This window comes from Suricata suricatta, chromosome 2 (genome assembly GCF_006229205.1).
Source record: "Suricata suricatta isolate VVHF042 chromosome 2, meerkat_22Aug2017_6uvM2_HiC, whole genome shotgun sequence".
Taxonomy (NCBI): Eukaryota; Metazoa; Chordata; class Mammalia; order Carnivora; family Herpestidae; genus Suricata; species Suricata suricatta.
The window spans coordinates 183433511-183441005 of record NC_043701.1 but is presented as its reverse complement, the minus strand read 5'-3'; the positions used below and the strand labels follow the sequence as shown (position 1 = coordinate 183441005).

The following is a 7495-nucleotide window of genomic DNA, read 5'->3' as shown; positions in this document are numbered from 1 at the left end:
CTATTGAATGCTGAGAATGAACTGAGGGTTGGGGGGGAAGGGGGAGGGAGGAAGGGAGGTGGTGGTGATGGTGGAGGGCACTTGGGGGAAAGAGCACTGGGTGTTGTATGGAAACCAATTTGACAATAAAATATTATGCAGAAAAAAATAAATAAAATAAGCGTGCCCTCAAAAGGTGTCTATTAACAAAGACCTGCGCATTTGCTTCCTCTCGTATTTCGCTCTCCTTCCTCCGGGCAGGACTCAGGAGCCCGAGCGCCGCGCCACCTCACAGCCGCACAGCTACCCGCGCCACAGGCTTGCCAGCCTGCTCCAAGCCTCTGTGCTTCCCAGGCGCCTCTGCTCTACAGGAAACATCAGGTCTTCCCGGCGGACACGGGCCTCACGTGTGCCTTGGACATCTTTTAGGAACCCCTTGGGCAAACGTGATTTAGGCCCTTACAAAAGTTTCCTGCAGGACTGTCGCCCGGGCCCCGGTGGCTTCCCGGCGCTGAGGTCCGTAAGGTCATCTTCCTTCTGTAGCCTCAGCCCGTGCCTTCCCTGCTTTGAGTTAGAGGTGGAGTCAAACCCTGGGCTGGGGGCCATCCATTCTTCCGTCTGTGTCTGACTTGTGGACACAGAGTCCCTGGCAGCCCTGGGCTGATACTCCCTCAGTTTGGGGAGATGCTTAGGGTTAAACTAACTGATCTGTCTTCCTATTCTTACTCCCAAGCTCTGACTCACTTCAGTTCTCTCCCCCGGCACCGTCCGTTGTCTGCAGGGTCCCTCAGCACTGCCTGCAGATGGGGAAACCGAGGCACACGGTCTCCTGGACAGCGGCTGGTCTGCAATGGCCTCTTCTGGCTTCTTCTGGCTTCTTCCTCACATCACACTCTTTCCTTCATTGCTGCGCTCACTCTTCTGTTTGGAGCATCATTCTGGAGATATGCTCTAGGACTCCAGGTAAGTTCTGCCCTCAGGGACTCTGCTGGTTCCAAATATCTGGACTCTGGCTCAGCTGAGTCCCTGTCACCAAGGAGCAAATGGTCAGCTTCTAACACACTCTCTTGGATTTCAAATCGTGTACAAGTTCTCCTCTCAAATCAGTCTTGACAACATTTAGTGATGATTCTGTTCAGAATTGATTGACTTTTAATTTCAATTTCTTATGAACATAAATTTGATAAACACCTTTTGTTATTCACAGCTAAGCTCTCCCCTAATCTACTTAGGAAAGGAGTGTGTTTGGTTTTCTTGGAGGTTATCTTTGTAAATGGAGGCAGTGATTTAACAAAGGAGGTGAGTTAACGGTTGGGTCACTGCAGAGTTTGTGGCATCACGGAAAAGCTCCAGAGGGACAAAGATGGGCTTACAAAGGATGACCCGCTGCGGGTCCCCTTGGTTGTAAGTGACTGAGTCCCTCATCACAACTCCCTGTACGAAAGCAGGACTTGGCTAGGACTGGTCCAACAATATGGCTGCATCAGAGCTGGTAGTACTGAAAAAACTATGTTGTCTTTTTCATGTCTGGGTTCTGTTTTCTTCAACAGTGTTAGCATCATTCCTTCCCCCACAACCCTGCCCACCAGAAAACACTGCCACACGTACCGTGGTCAAGGAGTGGTTGTTCAGCTACTGTCCCAGAGACAGCTCTGACCTGAGAGACGCGTGTGCCATGACCACCACAGGACAAGTTAGGCAGCTGCAAGATAGCTCTGAGGGTCGGGCCGAGTCGGGATCCTCCCTGTGCCGGGGCGACACGGTCAGCCCTTCCGGCCAGGGAGCTGATCCCACAAGATGAGGAGTCCTGTTCTCAGGACTGATGGGAAAAGTTGAGAAGTTGAGGTGCAAACAATTCTCTAGGCGTCAAAGACCAGGAGAGACGTAGTCTTCTTACGTCTGAGGAGCTGAGACATGGGGAACACAAAGATTTCAACTCTGTTTCTTATATTAAGTAGATGTATTTCACGAGCTTTTATTTGAATGTCATTTGTATCTTGTGACTTGGATTAGTGCCTTTATTTACCTAAATTCCAAACACACGTGGTTGCATTATTTACCTTGGCTGACGGTGCTTATTCACCAACCCTTCACCGGGTCTAGCCAATAATAATAGGATATGTTGTAACTAGTGAGAAAATCGTGTTTTCTCCCATAAAGCCTTGGGAGGCCAAACTGTTACACTTGCCGTTACAGACGGAACACCACCCCAGGCTAACTCAACAGGTAAATCTCTCTGCTCCTCCGGTTCACCCAATATTAACTCAGCATCAAATCAAGGGATTCCTCAGCACTGGTTAAGAATTATTTTGGTTTATGGGTATTTCCAGAATCCACTGCCTTCTGGGACTCACACCTGTGCATGTGGAAACACACACATAAATACTTGTGCCTATGTGTCTGGTGAACTCCTAAATGGATTTGACAATGTTTAGGTCTTCCTAGCATTTTTTCTTTGTTTCAGATTCTGCAATGCGATGATTTTTTTCCCTCCTGTTATACAGAAGAGATGGGTCTCCCTTCCCCTGCCCGTGAGCTGGATTAATAGTTAATGAAGCCTTGGGAGGAGGAACAAAGTCTGCAGGGTGTGATCAGAGATTAGTCTTTTAAAACAGAGCTAAACACTCTGTCCCGGGTTCGCTGCTCACTGGCCTCCTGCTGGGCCTCCTGCAGAGACCGTGCTGTTAGAGCTAGATCCCACTCCGTGCCCTGGGCAGCAGAGTCGAGATTCCTGGGGGCTGAGTGGACACAGACGGGGCCCGGGATGGGCAGCCTTCCTGTGCTAGAGCCGTCTGTTGACCAGATGGTGGCCAGGCCTGTCATTCCCAGAGGCTGCACTTCACCTTCCTGCCATGGGCAGGGCGGCATGGGCCTCCCCAAAAGAGGCGGATGAGAAGGCGGACCTGGGGAACGTCTTCCTGGTGGAAAATCACTGGAAGAGCCTGGCGTGGATGGAGGTGACCCTGCCAGTAGTGGGGCAGCTTGGAGAACATGGACCTGCCAGAGACAGTGGACTTAGTGGGCTCTGAGCAAGGGGTATAGGGTCAAAATCAACACAGAAAGGGCCTTGAACTTGCAACCTACAACATGGGAGGATTCAGGGTGTGGATCTAGGTGTGGGGGCCTTCACACTAGCCATTGGGAGGAAGGCTCTGGGGCTCAGTGCTCCTTCATTAGTGGACGCTCTGAGACATTGACTCTGCAAAGGACACAGTTCACTTTCCAGGCGGCGGAGCCCAGGAGAACACGGGGTCTCTCCTTTCCCCATGTGACATTCAGATGCAAGAATTCCAGTCTGCCATCTTGCCAGGAAGCTGACGATGTGGAAGAGATGCCAGGATGTTGTATTTCCGGAAAGGAGAGTTTGACGTTACCAAACATTGCTGCGGAGGAAGCAGTGTTCGGAAGGGCATGGACAGTGGGCAGCTAATTTCCCCCAACATCTACCCTGTGACCCTTGGAAATGGTTTTCCTTCAGATATGGAAGGGATTACTTTTCCTGAAATTCTTTGTTGTTGTGTTTTTCCCCCTTGCATTTTGCTTTGGACGCACAGTAAGGATGCCCTTAGATTCAGAGGAACAGGAGTGCTGGAAAGAAGGCCATCACCCAAATGGCACATTGCACATTCCCGGCCAGTCCCCGGAGCTGCCTCAGAGGCTGAGATCAGCATGTGGCTTGCTGAAGGAGCACAGGTGTTGAGCTGTGGCTGGCCAGCTCGTGCTTTGTCACTGCCAGGCTGACTTCGCCGGAGAGAGGTAGCCGTGGCCTGAGAAGCCAGAGCAGGTCGATTATGGCCTCCGGGTAGAGCAAAGTTCCAGTGTCACTCTTGCGGTTTGGAGCCTTGTATGGAGGTTTATTTCTACTCCTTGCTAGGACGTGGCATCCCCATTGACTACTGTTCAAAGAGTAAAACAGGCCACTGGGAGCTGTGAGGCTTTAGGTGAGTGTTCAGCCTTGTCTGCTTCCTCCTTTATAAAGTGAATGGTTTGACATGGGCAGGAGCTGGTGCTGTGTCACCCGGTCCCCCTGGCTCTTCTCCCTGGACACTGGGGACCGATGATGGATTGGAGAAGGCAGAAACCCAAGGGGTTATCGGGCAGCCAGTGCCACTGGAGAAGAGGGAATGAGAGACTTTGTTGCAGGCAAACTCAGAGCCCACTGAACTCCACCCAGTGGTGCAGCCGTAGGAGAAGCCGGTCAACCTCCTCCTTGGGCTGCAGGTGAAAATAAAGAGGAACATGTCGACATTTCATCTGTGATGCCTGTGAAGGCACGTGTGCATGCCCACAGATGAGGGAACAAGACAGATATTAAATCATTGGCCTCTATTTGAACTTACAAATATTTTTAATTATAGAAGCATTGAAGCCAGCGACTTTCATAAATGAAGTTATGACCGCGTGACAGAAGAGAGAAGTCGCCGAACAGGACAAATATTTTCATAATGGTTTTGCTGTTTTCATTCCTTTAAATATCAAGTAATAATATTTTTAATGTTTTTGTAAACATGAGATGTTTTAATGCTTGAAAAATTGTATCTCATAAATAAGCTTTATTATCTGTCAAAAAGGATGAAAATATAACTTTACATTTCTGTCTTAAAGTAATTTTAGTGCCTATTAGCTATAAAGTAACAGTTATATATAATTTAGAGTATGTAGTCACTCGAAACAACTTGACATTTTCACACAAACAGAGAACCGTAATAATAGTCTTGGGATTTCATTGGAAGTACGCACCCCTACAGGATATTAAAATAACTTACGGTGCACTGTAATTCTTGTTTTGTATTTGTCCAAGTAGTTGTGAAGCAAGCTATAAAGTAGTGAAATAAAAACCTAAGCTCCAACTGCAGCTACGCGACATTCTTAAAGTTACAGTCATCTTTTCAAATGATGTGTGATTCACCTAGTTGACATTTCTTGCTGTCGTCTTTGACTTTTTCTTTCCCATAATATTTTGCTTCAATGGCCAATTCTATTTATCTTAGCTTATTATTTGAGACACCGTAATCACTTGAAGATAAAAAACGCTGATGCGGCGAGCGCTAGTGTTCTGCTCGTAATTGACAGAGGGGAAATCACTTGTTGCTTTTGGGGGGCTGTGGACTTGGAAGGGGTTTTGGCTCTGGCTAAGACAAACAAGCAACAAAAAAACAAAGGAAGAACTCGTAATGGTGGTGTTGTCTATTGTTTTAATTTGAGCATATAAACAAGATTCATTAGATGGTTGACCAGCATGTGGCTGAAATCATTTCACAAACGGAAAGGCGTACATGGGGTGTGCATAAAAATGAAGTGAGAGAACATTAAATCCTATTCTGCTGGTTTAAAGGACAGATATTTGGATACAGTCTGGTCGAAAGTCTATCTTTGAAAAATCTGCGAGAGGAGTATTTTGAGACTATCGTAAACCAGATGTAAGGACAATATTTAACCTACTTAAGAGAAAGCCATTTACTGCATCATTTATAGAGCTGACATATAATTATGCTCGCCTCATTAAAGCATGCCCAACATTACCCTCTCTCTGCCAACGTGTATCCCCGTATGCCCTTGGATAGAATGAAGAGGCATTTCTTTAAAATACTTCTTAATTGTACTTTTGCATTAATTTTGATTGGCCGTTTGCCCACTGGTAAAGTCTCAGTATCATTTGCTGGGGCCACACAATAAGTGAAAATTCGTTCACAATAACTAACCCTATACTTCAATATTATTCCTGAGAGAGAGGCCAAGGAAAAAAATAATTTTTGTGTGGTTAAAGATGGGCGCCATTTATAATCTACATATTGCAATTAAAACCACTCAAGGATTTGACTTCCGTTAATTTTAATTGAAGTGGTATGCGGGTAGGGATTAGGTGAATGCGCAGATGTGCACAAAAATTAATATGAACCTGGAGAAATGTCTTTCTCCATAAAAGGACTGACCAAATGTTCACAGATGGAATTTGAGAGGACCCTTATTGAATAAACCAGTAGGGCTCACTTGGGTCATTTCTGTAGCAATTCTATATACTTTGTGTTGGAAAAGGCATGCCCCTTTCTTTTTCTTTATAAAGTAGGCTCATGCCTGATCAGTTAATGTCTTTAATTTGCATTAGTGCACCTAAATGAAAGTAAAAACAAATTAGTCCTATAAAGGTACTTTATAGTTGATGGTTTGAGGAGGTTGGCAGTTCTCAGCTAACAGATATTAATTAGGAATATTAACCACAAAAGTCTCTGGCGTCAACTGACATGTTGGGGATAAAAGTAAAACAAGAAAGAAAAGAAAAGGAAACAGTGGTTGGAGTTGTTTGTAACTTTTCAAAGGTAAGAAGTATGAAGAATTTAGAAGCGTGAGGCAAGAAAACTGAAAAAAAAAATACACGTATTTCATTCCAAAACCTAGTGTGGTGACTGTCTCAGACCAGGTGTGCAATAAAACATTTTAATAAACACAGAAAGATGAATTTATATATTGCATTTTTAATTTTAACACAGATTTTCCAGTACCTCTAAATAAGTAATAAAACAATGCTATACAGCTCAAATGCATACCACCTTAAATTTCAAAAATAAGTAATAATTTTAAAGTACCATATATCATTTTCATATTAAAAAGAGTGGCAAAAACCGAACATTCAAACAAAATCCCACAGTAGCCCATGTGAAAGGGTTTTTATTCTTAAAGTAGGTCTGATAAAATGTTGGAGGTAGGGAAATGCAATATCAGATGGAAGCTTCATAAAGATTATTATTAATAGCTTTCTATAGGGAGATGCACTTTGGTAGCTGCCTTCCTTCCTTTCTGTAATGCATTCATAAAGCAGAGGAAACATTCACTGCGGAGGCAAGCCCTCTGCCGGGATAAATTCCCAGGCCCAGCGCGGGGAGGGAGACGGCACTGGCGTGGAGGCTTTGAGATCTGCCCTTTCCACCTGTCAGAAGGGCACCTCCCCCTTGTCCTCTGACGAGTCCATCACCCCAGAAACAGGTAGGCCTACCTTAATGAGATCACCCGTGCTGTACCTGTAATTCTTTAAAAGGTAGTTTTTTAATGTTTATTTGTTTATTGTGAGAGAGCAAGCATGTGGGTGTGTGAGTGGAGGAGGGGCAGAGAGAGAGAGAGGGGGAGAGAGAGAGAGAAAGAGAGAGAGAGAGAGAGAGAGAATCTCAAGCAGGCTCTGTGCTGTCAGTGCAGAGCCCAACGTGGGGCTGGATCTCACAAACCCTGAGACCATGACCTGAGCTGAAATCAAGAGTTGATATTTAACCAACTGAGCCACCGGGTGCCCCTAAAAGGTATTTTCCTGAATCCTTGATGCAGGCCTGGGTGAAGGGACGAGGCTGGGTTCACATTGTAGGACCTGACGACTTTGGAAGGAAGAGTCAGGCCAAACTTTCTGACTCCTTGGCCAATGCTCAGGCGATCAGACTAATTAACTTATCTGTTAGAGATTACATTTTCTCTTCCCAAAATGTAGGCGGTTCTGATAAATCTAGACATACTTGACATAATTATGAAGAGT

The 7495-nt window shown here is 45.5% G+C and overlaps 1 long non-coding RNA gene across 1 annotated transcript; it reads left to right on the top strand.

Annotated features, from left to right (window-relative positions):
- The first annotated feature begins 902 nt into the window (after positions 1-902).
- LOC115274029 lies at positions 903-4834 on the top strand. Its single transcript, XR_003901051.1, has 2 exons — positions 903-942; positions 4338-4834. It is a non-coding gene; the product is annotated as an uncharacterized LOC115274029 (long non-coding RNA).
- Positions 4835-7495: the final 2661 nt, after the last annotated feature.